Genomic DNA, 13,167 nt, shown 5'->3' with positions numbered 1-13,167 from the left:
AAGAATTTGTTTTCATGGATCTCTGCCTGGTGTCTTTGGACGGGGAAATCGAGACTTCAGGCCTCAGCGCTTTAACCACATCCCTTGCCTTCTCCAAGTCCAACTGGAATATTTTTTCAAATATCCTACTATTTTATTAATAAAAACACCACCAGGCCTTTTGTAGGTGTCATTATAAACAACTGAGTAAGGTGCCTCCTCCGTTAATAATATTGGGCTTAGTGAAGAGCCGTCAGATTTTATTTTTAAATCTCATCTGGCTCATTGAGAACCTTTCGCTTAAGTGGCGCTTTTCAATTCTATAAATCCGGTGACAACGCGACAGATCCGTCGAAGTAAATGGCATCTGCCAGGTTCACAAACAACTGCTCCCAAACGCGCAAAGTCAAATCTCTAGATCCCCGCGGAGTTTCCTCTCAAACCACCTGCCTGCCATTTTAGGCTGCTTTCGCGTTTCACTTGCCACTCCGGCATCCCCACCACCACCCCCGCCTGCCCTCAACGAGGGAGCTCTGCCACAAACTTTTGGGATATTTAGGTAGCACCCGAGCCAAAGCTGCCTGGCCCAAACGCTCGGCCGCAGGGCCGACAGCTTCAGCAGAAGAGCTGGCTCTGGCTAGTTCAGGACAAATCCTCCTCTCGGCTTTGGGTTTCGCACTATTGGCGGGGGGGGGGGGCGGCCGGGCTGTGGGTGTGGACTCGCTTGTGGGTCTCCAGCCCGAAGCGTTTGTCTCCGGCCTGACCTTCCACCCCTCTCTAGCACAGCGTTTCCCAACCTTAGGAACTTGAAGATGCGTGGACTTCAACTCCCAGAATTCCCCAGCCAGCTATGCTGGCTGGGGAATTCTGGGAGTTGAAGTCCACGCATCTTCAAGTTCCTAAGGTTGGGAAACGCTGCTCTAGCAGACTCCTCAATCTGTTCGCGGGGGAGAGGGGCGGCTCATCGCACCACCCCCCACCCCGAGTTCTGGCCACTCCGTGCTGGCCTCGCGTTCCACTCAGCCGGGAGGGCGGTGGGGGTGGGGGGTGGGGGGTGGGGGGAAGGGAGAGAAAGCCCTGGGGTTTCGACCCGGCCGGGGCGCAGCACAGCGCGGCGCTTGCCTCTCCAACCCAGGCCAACCCCGCCGCCTTCCCTTTCCTTCTCTCCCGGGCTTGGGCCGCCGCTGCTGCCTTGCGCTAGCATCGCCGGCAAGACCGACCGTTACAGGGAGGAGGAGGGTGAACGTAATAAACCAACCTCGCGGTCTTTGCTACTCCTTTCCTCGCAGGAGCCCAACTGCAGAGGACTGCAGTTCTCGTCTGAGAAAGGCGGCTGGGGTCGCATCTCTTGGGCCCCCTCCGGCCACCCAAGTGGGCCGAGCCTCTGGCAGAACTCGCCAGCCGCCGCTGTGGGATGGGGCGTCTCTCTTCCGTCGCCCCTGTAGAGCGCTCTAAACCGTCGGGATGGAAAAGCCAGGAAGAGGGCATCGGGATCGGGCTTTCTGCCCCGAAGACGGGGCTGTTGATTGGAGTAGGTATTGGAGATATAACCACGATTTATCATGTTGTTTATACTTTCCTAAAAACAAAAAAAAAAATCCCAAAACCCTGTTTCGGATGGTGACCTACAAAAATATCTATTTTGGGGAACCTAAAGAAAACAACCTACAAGGCCCATTGGGAAACAGAGGGGAAGTATTTAAAATGCGATTTTTAAAGAAAAAAGAAAAACTTCACAGCTGCTTGGATAGTCCACAATTGTTGTCTTTCGCGCAGGAAGACGCCTTTAGAGGTTCTGTTCCCACATCATATATTAAGCCAATGCTTCTTTAACTGTGGTTTAGTGAATAAATCACAGCTGACACATTTATTCCACGAGAAGCTTATGCCATAAATTATGACTCATCAACCACAATGGCGAGATTCATCGAAGCATCTCTAAATAATAATAAAGAAGTGGATGTCGTATCATTCTGTGAACATAGCTTTTGGGTCGAATTCGTATTAAGCGAGATGAACGTAGTTCCTATGGATATCGGTGGCTCTTAGGTCAGCTGATTTTCTTTCCCCCCTCCCTCCCCCACGCTGGTTTAAATGAGGCCGGGTTTCATCTAATTACAGATCAGCGCTTGAGCAATTTCCATTGCGCTACTAATTTCTTATGATGTGTTGTCCAGCACCAAACACATTAATTTGAAGGAAAGGCCAAATGACCCACGCTTGCTGGAAGCTTTCTCTTAATGGGCTTATTGGGGAGCGGGTGGACACACGACCATTTCTGTCCTGGGGGGATGGTGGGGGTGTCTTTTCCCTTTCCAAGTCTGGAGCGCTTTGGCTGCAACCCTCCAGGGAAGGGTGGCTCTGAAGAAGTCGAGTTGCAAGGCTGCCAGGCAGGGGCAAACTTCAGGGTGATTCCCCCCCCCCCCGAGTTTTAAAAGCTGCGAATTGAATTACAACCCGGTTCTGCACGTGTAAAACAGACTAAAACATTCCCCGAAGGTCATTCAGGTGAATTTCTCTATCTGCGCGTCTTCCGGACATGGGACGGGGTAATGTTCAGACCGCCTTTCTGGGATGGAGAAATACGGACGGAGTTTTACAAAGAGAGAGGGAAGGGCGAGGACCCTTTTCTCGAAAAGCCAACTACTCCTGCCCATCCCCTTCTTGAAGGCCGTTCTCCTCGAGTTTCTGCAGCATCATCTCTGAACTCGGGATGGAGGGCGGCGAGAGCTGATTTTTCTCGCGCCCACCACACAAAACAAATCGCTTTTTGGTCGGCGTAATTCAGAGCCGACCCACAGCCCGAGAAGAACCGCCGAGTGAGCTCTTCTCTCTGCCGCCCAGCCATCTAGGCTCCTACATTGCACGCTTCGGCCCTTTTTTTTTCTTCTTTTCTTTTTTCCCCTTTTTTCCTGCCGGAATCCAGCAGGACCACCACCGCAACCGCGCTGGTTGAGATTCCCACCTTAACCCCTAAACCAGGCTTCCCTCCACGTTCCTCTTTCCACGAGGAGAAACCCGGGGAAATCTGTTGCCAGAACCACTCCGGGATCAAGTGGTCAAAGGGGGGGCTCCTCGGTTTCTTCTCAGAGTTCGACTCGGAAACTGGATTCCCCTCCAGCGGGTCAAGGGAAGGAATCATCCCCCACCACCCACCACCCAATTTCTTCTGACAGTCATCCTCGCACATTAAAGCCCAGCAATTCAAATCCAGACTTTCTGAGCCAGCTAATAAGCCCCTTTAAACTGTAAATGAATACAGCGTCGGTCGAGCTCGGCTCCGAGGGAAACAGAACTCCCCATAACGGTGCTGCAGGGATGGGCAAAGAGCCCTTCATCTGAGGAGGGGGAACCTGAAGCCCCTTCAGATGCTGGTCAATCCCCACTTCCAGCAGCGCCACCTGGCAAGGCAAGGGGGGGCGTGGGGTTCAAAACCTTTGCCCTTCCGATAAAGCAGTAGGCAGGTCTTTCTTGCCCCACTAGCGAGATCTCATCCCTGCTGTCTCCCGTGCTCTCTCCCTTCCACCCCCACACACCCCATCCCCATGTTCAGGCTCCAAAAGGTGACCTCTGAACTTTAACTGCTGCCTAATATTTGCCTATACTGAGCTCAGAGACAAGGAAAACCACTGGGGGGGGGAGGAGGAGGAGGAGGAGGAGGAGCGATTCCCCCCTTCCCCCCCCCCGCGACCGAAGTGCTCAAATAATCAACAAACCAATCCATCCGACCTCAGTTTCAGTTAAACAAACTCCCAGAGTCCAGTTATTTCACACTAGTCTTATTCGACCTTCTCTATCACCCCCACCCCAAGTAATAAGTGGAAAATATGTCAAATAAAGACTGAAGGTTGGGACACAAGGTTAGCACAGCGGGTCATCAGGACTTTCAGGAAAGACCCCAGCTTTACAGTGGCTGCTTTCATACAACCAATGAAGCTTGATTATAGGGTTGGATTCTTCTTTAGGGGTTTTTTTTTGGTGTGTGTGTGTGTGTGTGTATTTTGTAAGTGTTATTTTGGGTTACCATATTACCATATTGAGGAAACCCAGAAAATAGATTAATTCAGGAACCTAGTGAGGGTTAGGAACCTAGCCTACATTGGCTACATTGTGTGCCAACAGCCAGGGCTGGTCTTGGTGATATGTCCAGGCTCCTTTCAATAAATGAAGCAGAGCCCTTGTTAACATCAGAAATAATATCTGGAATAATAACCCTTTGCTTTTAGAGAGGAAGGTGGGGGAAGGGTAAACCTGTTACCTAACTGTATCACAAATTAAGCCTGTGGTGCTCTAACTGCTACACTGAATAACTTTTCTGGAATGTCATTTGGGAATGCAGCAGAAGACACCCAAGGCTTCTTTGGATTTTAGAAACAGGAAAACAGCAAAGCTAGAAACAAAGCCCAGACAAAGTTTTGCAGTGCAACTACCATCTTGCTCGACATTCGCCTAATGTTCAGACTTTCTCTCCTCTTCCTCTCCCTCAAGAGGACGCTGCTGTTTTCACCAAGGCTTGTATCTTTACCAGCAGAGACCAGATAAATGTCCGGAGGCCTTTACAAAACAAACGTTCTCCAGATTGCCTTGGCCAATGCCTTCCAGGTCGGTAAACACAGGTTCAAGCCATGCATCTCCTGTCTTGGAGAAAGTCCCATTGCTATGAGGGGGGGGGGCTCTCTTGGGAAGAGACGTTGCTGGGATTCACCTGTGCCAAGTGGCCTTTCTATCATTTGCTTTTGTATCAGGCTGAATGGCAAAATAACAAAAACGCCCCTAAGCAGGCTCAGTGTGCCCTTTCTATGCCAACTTAACCAGCAGGGGAAACAAAGCGTTGAGCCTCCTGTTATTCTTGAAGCTACTTCCCAGGGGCTGCTATCCGGGAGAGAGAAAAGTCCTGTCTCCCTCCGGGTTACAGCTTTGAGGGCAACTCCCCTCAAAGCTTTGGAAAGAAGGAACTTCATTCAATTCTTCTTATTTTTCACTCACCCTGTTTTCCACTCAGAAGAGAAAATAAATGCCAGTTCTAAGCATGGCCTTTCCAGGAATCACACAGGGCTGCAATCCTCAGGGGTCCCTTTGAAAAGGTCTCCAATTAAGCTGTACCTATGTTCTGTTTTTTTTCTCTCAACTCCAGGCTGCAAAACTGGCCTGGTTCACCTGTCCCTTTGTGGAGAAGCAGATCTCAGGGCCAAGGGGCAGCCAGGATGAAGGTGAAAGAAAAGGTGGAGCCAGGGAGAAGGTGAGCCAAGGAGAAGGCAACAGGGACAGCTGGGGATGACCAGAAAGGCTACGATAAGAAGGAAACAGCCTTGAAAAGGTTCCAGTCCGGAGATCGAAAGAGCCAGGTGGAAAGATCTGCTCCATCTAAAGCCAGGATGGTGTAGGAGGACATAGCAACCACCTTATGTTACTTTGCCACTCAGGTCTGGCTGCCAAGTAAGAAACGGTTCATCTGGATGTACAAGGAAAGCAGGATTGAGCAGTCAATTCTGGATTTGCTTTTTCAAAGTCTTGTTAACTCTCAATACTAATTTAGCAACACAGATGTGGATTTCGATACAGTGCACGCTCTTCAACCAGGGCTTATCTAAATGGTTCTCAGTGAATCAGTTATGCTTATTGCAGATGATGGCTATGCTAGGACAATGTATCTGCAGGGCAGCGGATTAAGAAATAGTCATGATTGGAGGAGCGGTCATTCAGACCTGATTTGAAATAAAGGCAGTTTCTTATGGCCACCGACTTTGAAGTTCAGTCTTGGAGGCCAGGATCATTATTATCAGAGCACCAATGAAAAAGAAAGGGAAGCATTTGTTTTTTTTTTTTTTTGGTGAAACAACACTTTATGTTAGTGTCGAGTATCAATTCAGGCATTTTTGCAATCAAAATAAGCCTAAAGAGGTTTATTTAAGAGCGAATGGCACTGAGCTCAGCGAGCTTTACTTTACAATACTTGTAATTCAAGTCTGCAGCCTGAATGTATGGGTTGTTTTGTTTTGTTTTGTTTTGTGTTTTGTTTTGTTTTGGAAGAGGAAAGATTGTTTTAGTGAAATAAAACAAAGAACCTAACTATTGAAGATTTCCTCAGTGACTAGTGTGGCCTGTCTGGAATTATTTTTGCTGGGGAGATCAATACTACTAAGATATCTGGAAGAAAGTGGAGGACATGCCTCTCTCAGCAATTATTCACAAGTAATGGTAGTTGGAAACGACTAGCACGCATGTGCGGTGGGGGGGAGGGGGGAAGAACCTTTAGCTTTTAATGGTAGTTAATATAGCAATAGCAATAACGTTTAGACCTATATACCGCTTCACAGTGCTTTACAGCCCTCTCTAAGCAGTTTACAGAGTGAGCTTTTGGCCCCCTAACAATCTGTGTCCTCATTTTACTGACCTCGGAAGGATGGAAGGCTGAATCAACCTTGGGCTGATCAGATTCAAACTGCCAAACTGCTGGCAGTCGGCAGTCAGCAGAAGTAGCCTGCAGTGCTGGATTCTAACCACTGGGCCACCACGGTTCCTATGTAATATGTTTCTTATATTACAAGAACAACATCAGGGAAGTTGGAAGATAGAGGACCTCTTTGTCATTTTGGATGTTACACAATGGGGGTGGGGGTGGGGAGGTGTTGGCGGGTGAAAAAAACAAAGAGAAAAAGTTGTTGAGAGTTATGAAAAAGTTGCACTTCTTGAACTGTGGACTACTGCACATTTGGCTTCCTCAACATGTCTAAAACATTTCCCTCTGGTGTCTCTGCCATTCAGCATGACAAAAAGTTCAAGTGAACTTCAAAGCTATCAGTGTATTCATTCTTTAGCATTTCCAGGTAAAAACAGATCTTGGATGACACAATTGGGAAAGCCAGAATAGGCCAGCACAATGTGGTAGGCTTCAACTTTCATCCAGCATGGCCAATGGTGGCTTTAAGTCCAACCTGCTTGAGCTCCTAGGTAAGGGAAAGCTGGAGCTGAAGTACTGGGTGTGATTAGTTATTGATGTGACTCAGTGTAAATCAATTTAGCATGTTTACATATTTACTATTACTTTAATCTCTTCTACCACTTGATCAAAAAGCTGGCTTCAATTTTTGACAATCATCAAAAGAAAAAAAATAATTATATTTTTACACTGTAAAGATAAAGGAATCTCTCATGAAAATCAATTCTGATTCTTTAAATCTAATGGCTGACCATTTTAGGAGAGGTGGAGGGATGCAACATTTGGAGCATTATGCATTACAAGGATCCATGAATGGCCCAAGGATCATTGGGGCAAGCTAGAATGAAGATCAAAGGAAGCATGGGAGAAAAGATAGGAAAGTCCTTCATTGTTCACATTTGCTTTAGTTGCCTCCTTCTCTGGGAGGCTACCAACCTCTCTGATTTAGCCTAAACAGGATCTCAGGATTAATACTAGAAGATAGACCAGATACGATCTGTTCAGTGTAACTCTTTGTAGGGATTCTCTAGATTTCATATTAAGGCTATCTGCTCAAGGAAGAATAAGCTTGCAAAAGCTGATTATTAAAATTGGGATCAATGAGAATTAGCAGATAAATCTCAATAATCCTATATGCAAAATTAGAAGACAATTGATACCAATCTCTCAAAGCGTAAGTACAGAGATATAGATGGGGCTGAGATAAAATTGCATAAAGGTGCCATAGCTTTATTATGCTCTCATTACTGGAAGATGGACAACACTTTGCTCAGGTGGGAAAAAGATTTGTCCTTGTTTTCCCTTTATTGACTTTTCTTGTCTATTTCCCCACCATAATAGGATGCTGGGTAGTCAAGGGAGATGGAATAATACCTTAGCATGAAACTTGAGATCTTGCTAGCTAGTTCCATTTAGAGGTTACACTACCAAAATGGGTTTCTGAGCTGGTACCTAGCCTTTGTTTCTCCTCCTGATGCCTTCTAAATCGATCCATCAGCTATCCTCTTTTTCAAGGGCAAAGGTGATATTGAATCAGGTGCTCATGTTTTTGCTTTATGGTAATTTTTACTGGGATATTTGTAAGGAACTTCTAACACTTCTTTTTAGTTCATTTCCCAGATGGACAGAATGAATTTTATGTGCAGCTTCTTTTGGTGCCTAAAGATCCCCAAATAACTCTTGCTGCTGCTAAGTTTGTAACTGTAGCCTGTAATATTTGTGTTTTGTTAATTGAAAAGTAGCTCAAGCATGTACACTGCCTTTTTATTATGTGCATTATATTATGGTTTTTGTTGTTGTTTGGGTATTACTGCTACTGCTACTGTGTACTGGAAGAGCAACGGTCTAGCGCTAGCAGCGGGATTCCCTTTTTCTCCTTTTCCAATTGTCCAAAGTTATGTAGCGTTTTCCTTGTGTTAGCCCACGTGCGAGTGCACACACACACACATATACATACACAGATAGATCCAGTCTCCCAATGAAGCCTCAAGTTTGTGGCTTGGAGAAATGTTCCAAGCTAAACAGCAAAACCACCGCAGTCATTTAGTTAGTAGCAATTTTCACTGAGTACACTCTGCAGAAGTAGACTTCAATTGTCAACGCAATCAATATCCCTTCTCTCCTTCCAAGCACATTTCCTACCTGTAGCATTAACAGGTTGCGGTAATGTTTTGATGTGGCATATCCTCATGACATTGCCTTCGTCTCACCCCCAATTTACAGCAGTGGTAACTTAAATTTGTCTGTAGTTCTTCCTGTTTTAAAGTAGCATTTTCTCTCTTCTCCCAATACAATTTCTGCTATGAACATTCTGGCTTGGCTTCACAAGTGGCATCTGAAGCAATGCAATGCCTGAACAGTGCTTTTCAAAACACTTGTTAGGTTTTATGTGAGCTCCATAGAGAGATGGATTTAGTGCTTTTGGAAGAGATGGGTTGCACTTTAACCCAGTTAAGGCTTAAGGTTTATTAAATTTATATGCCGCCCTTCTCCCTGAGGACTCAGGGCGGCTCACAACAATAAAAAGTTAAAAGATATAAATACAAAAATTAAAAGAGGATTAAACAATATAAGAAATAAGAACAATTTAAACCAATAAAAAACCAAATTTAAAAACTATGATCAGTCCAGGCCCGCTTGTTGGAATAACCAGGTCTTTAGGTCATGGTGGAAGGACTGAAGGTCAGGGGTCAGGCAGTTCATTCCAGAGGGTCGGTGCACCCACAGAGATGGCTCTCCCCCTGGGGGTCGCCAGCCAGCATTGCCTGGCCGACGGCACCCTGAGGAGGCCGACTCTGTGGAAGCGAACTGGGGCGATGGGAGGTTGACATTGGCAGCAGGTGGTCTTGCAAGTACCCGGGCCTAAGCCATGTAGGGCTTTAAAGGTGATTATCAGCACCTTGAATCACACCTGGAGGGCAACCAGAAGCCAATGCAGCTCGCCCAGGAGTGGTGTAACATGGGAGTATCGAGTTATCCAGTTGGGCTCCTTATTTTTCCTACATTCCTACATTCCTCAACCTCATTTCATCCTGAGGATGTTTGGTCTATGAATGCGTCCTTGAGAAGCCAGCCACCTCAATTCTTACATTTCTGTGTACCTGCAGTTCCTTGGATCTGCTGGAAGAAAAGAACTCTGCATGCTATCTTTACATTTAATATCTGCACCATCTCTCCCTTTTTAATATATTGGATCACTCTGATGAAGTTATAGAGTTTAGAACAATGCATTTTATATACAGAACTGCAAGGACTAGTCAACACAGATACTAGGAGTCAACTCTGACTTGAGGGCACCAAAATCAATCAATCAATCAATCAGGAAATATCTCAATTATTTAGAGAGAAGGTTGGACCAACTGGCTTGCAAACAGTTATGGCTTGTTCCAAGAGCCAAGTGGCTTTGCATAATTGGGGATGGTACCCCCATGTTTGTTTAGTCACTATGATTGTACAGTGAGTGTAGATTTTTTAAAAAAGTTTTCCTCGATATTTATATAATGCTTGCCTGAAGTTGGATTTTCGTTCCCAAAATTCCCAGCCCAACGTATTGGTTGAGAATTCTAAAATTCAGAATTTAGTGCTACATTGGGAAAGGCTGATTGAAAGGAACTAGACCGATTATTTTGATTCGTAAATGACGTTAGTAAACCACTTATTATTTTCGTCTTATGAAGAACGCCGAGGCGCGCCTCCCCCACCCCGCCCTCCCCGACGCCTTTTACCAGAAGAGAACAAAGATCGCAGGTTGGGTTACTTCATCTTACTTTCGAATAAACTCGACAGTATGAGGAACGTGGATGATTAAAGGATGCCTGCTCGAACCCCAAATGCATGGGTTCCTTCCAACCCCCTCCTCCCACACACACACCGCTCCTCCTTAATAACTCTTCCCGGAATCTGCCAGGAGAGACCCCGAGGGTTCCTGTGATGGGGTCATTTAACCAGGAGCAGCGTGGCATCACCCGCTAGCCTCCCCCTCCGCCCGTCTCCCTCCGGCTCCGCATTCTGGAGGGCCAGCAATAAAACGATCACCGAGAGGAAAGCTCGAATAGGATTTTATTTATTTATTTATTTATTTATTTATTTATTTGATTAGGAAAGCTCGAATAGGATTTTATTTATTTATTTATTTATTTATTTATTTATTTGATTAGGAAAGCTCGAATAGGATTTTATATTTATTTATTTATTTATTTATTTATTTATTTATTTATTTATTTATTTGATTAGGAAAGCTCGAATAGGATTTTATTTATTTATTTATTTATTTATTTATTTATTTATTTATTTATTTGATTAGGAAAGCTCGAATAGGATTTTATTTATTTATTTATTTATTTATTTATTTGATTAGGAAAGCTCGAATAGGATTTTATTTATTTATTTATTTATTTATTTATTTATTTGATTAGGAAAGCTCGAATAGGATTTTATTTATTTATTTATTTATTTATTTATTTATTTATTTATTTATTTGATTTGATTTGATTTGATTTGATTTGTATACCGCCCTTCTCCCCAAGGACTCAGGGCGGTGAGTCTGGCCGATCACTTTCGGCTCGGAAGGGGAAAATTCTTACGACCCGCGCCGTAAGATTGCCAGCCTGCTTTTGCTCTCTGAGGCTGAGGGTGGTTTGTTCCGAGCCCTCCTGGTTCAAAGGCAGGTAGAGCTGGGGGGGGGGGCGGGGCCAGGAGAGAGAAAGCTCGGAGAAAGCGCGCCGCGGTCCTTGGGACGCTTCTTAGACGGGGCGCGGGGTGGCGGCGGCTGGAAGCTGCAGAGGGGAGCGCAACTGGGGATGCCGGCGTCTGGGAAAAATGGATTAAATGGACTACAGGAGGATGTGGGGGAAGGGAGGGGGAAAAGAGAGGTCTGCAAGACTGCAATTGGTACCAAAAAAAATAAAAAAAATAAAAAAATCAAAGATGACTTTGTTGGCCTTAAGACAAATTCCACAATGTCTCCCCTTCCCCCAGAATAAACACCAGGACCGCGCCCCCCCGGTTTTCCAGATCTCCTTCTTAAGGAAGGTTGTATTTTGGAAGCCGCGCTTTTCCCGTTAAAGCTTTTATTTTGTAGGCACACAAAGCTGGGAGGTATTTCTACCACCACCCCCTTCCCTCCTCTCCTCTCCTCTTCTCTCCCGTCCCGTCCCGATTCAATCTTGGATTCCCGCTCCATTAAACAAAGAAAAGATGCTAGCTCCGCATAGGTTTGTTCATTTCTGCTCAAAAGTCACCTGATCGAATTTAGCGAGTCTTAACAGATAAGCGAACGTGTATAAATTACGTAGTAGACTAAAAGACGTAGGACAAAATGTTATTATTATTTTTCTTTTTTCGAGGAGGGGGAGATTAGTGACTGGAGATCGCGAGATTACTTTCAAGTCAACAGCCGGGGCCGGATTCGATCACCCGGAAATGTGTGCTGGTGGAAGTAGCTTTTCTGCCTTTCAGGTAACGCACCTAGAACCAAGGAAATCCTGCATTAATTTGATACTAACAGTAGGCACAGAGCCAGCAATCCTCATCCCCCTTCTCCATCATCATCATCACCGCCACCAAAATGCGGACATCCCTTCAGTTAGAATACTTGCACTGCAGTATCTGCCTTTAGTATGGTTCAAAAAATCATAAACGGATTTATCAGCCCCCTTTAACTACTTTGTGGGTTAGATCCATACAAAGGTCAATGCAATTCCATACATTTTAATGAACGCTGGGGTTAGTTTGCATTTAAGGAATATCCATAGCCTCCCTATTGAAAAATCCCCATTATTCTGATTGTTTAAGTATTTACTTCCCAATAAATATTACCTCGGACCATTTTATAGGAGGTATTTCCCGCTTGACCCAAATTATTAACATGTATTTCTGTAAACTTCAAGTTTTAAAATTGAGATTTTATGAGACTTACACAACCTGTATTGCCTGAAGTGAAATTTGTCAGTAGACAATTTCAAAAACTCAAGAAAACAATTTTATAAAACAATTTTTATATTCTTCTGATCCTATACCTATGCTTACTGGAAGTATATTCTACAGAAGGCTGCCGTGTTAAGTATATTCACTCTGGGTAATTGGTTACATTTGCATGCAATTACTTATGAGTAAAGGTCATAGAATTTCCCTTTACTAATGTTCACAACATGGTGATATATCTTTGGCATTTTACAAATGACATATCTATAAAGGTGATAAAGTATAAATATTCTATCATCTACAAAATAAGGGACATTTACAAAGAACGAATAGTGGATCCTTTATATATGGGCAGCTCAAACTGAAATCTGAGTTTAAAGTAAATTAATTAACTAAATTATTACTTCCAATTAAACCTTAACAAACATTTAGAAACTCTGGAATATTTGCATTCATAGATTAACAGCGGGCAGGGAAAAACCACAACCTTTTAAATGCAATGGCTTGACTTGGGTAACTTTGAACTTTGGAAAAAGAAATCTCCAACAAGAAGTAAACCAGTATGGATCTGGTAGATCTTCAGTAAAAGAAACCTACATTAGCAATGGATCAGATTTTCTCCTCTTTCCCTTCAGGAAGCCGGGTTAAAATAAAAGCAGCCCATCTGAAATGTCTATCCTTGCATGGGAAGAAAAATGGGCCTGGATGAGCACTCAAACAGAGTGATCCAGATTAAAAACATATGTTCCCACAAACACAGAGGAGATGAATCGTGGTTGCAAATCTAACTTCTTATCTAGTATCAGTCGGCTTAAAAAAAAAAGAAA

The sequence above is a fragment of the Vipera ursinii genome (genome assembly GCF_947247035.1).
Source record: "Vipera ursinii genome assembly, chromosome: 2".
Lineage (NCBI taxonomy): Eukaryota > Metazoa > Chordata > Lepidosauria > Squamata > Viperidae > Vipera > Vipera ursinii.
This window is presented reverse-complemented; position numbering follows the sequence as displayed.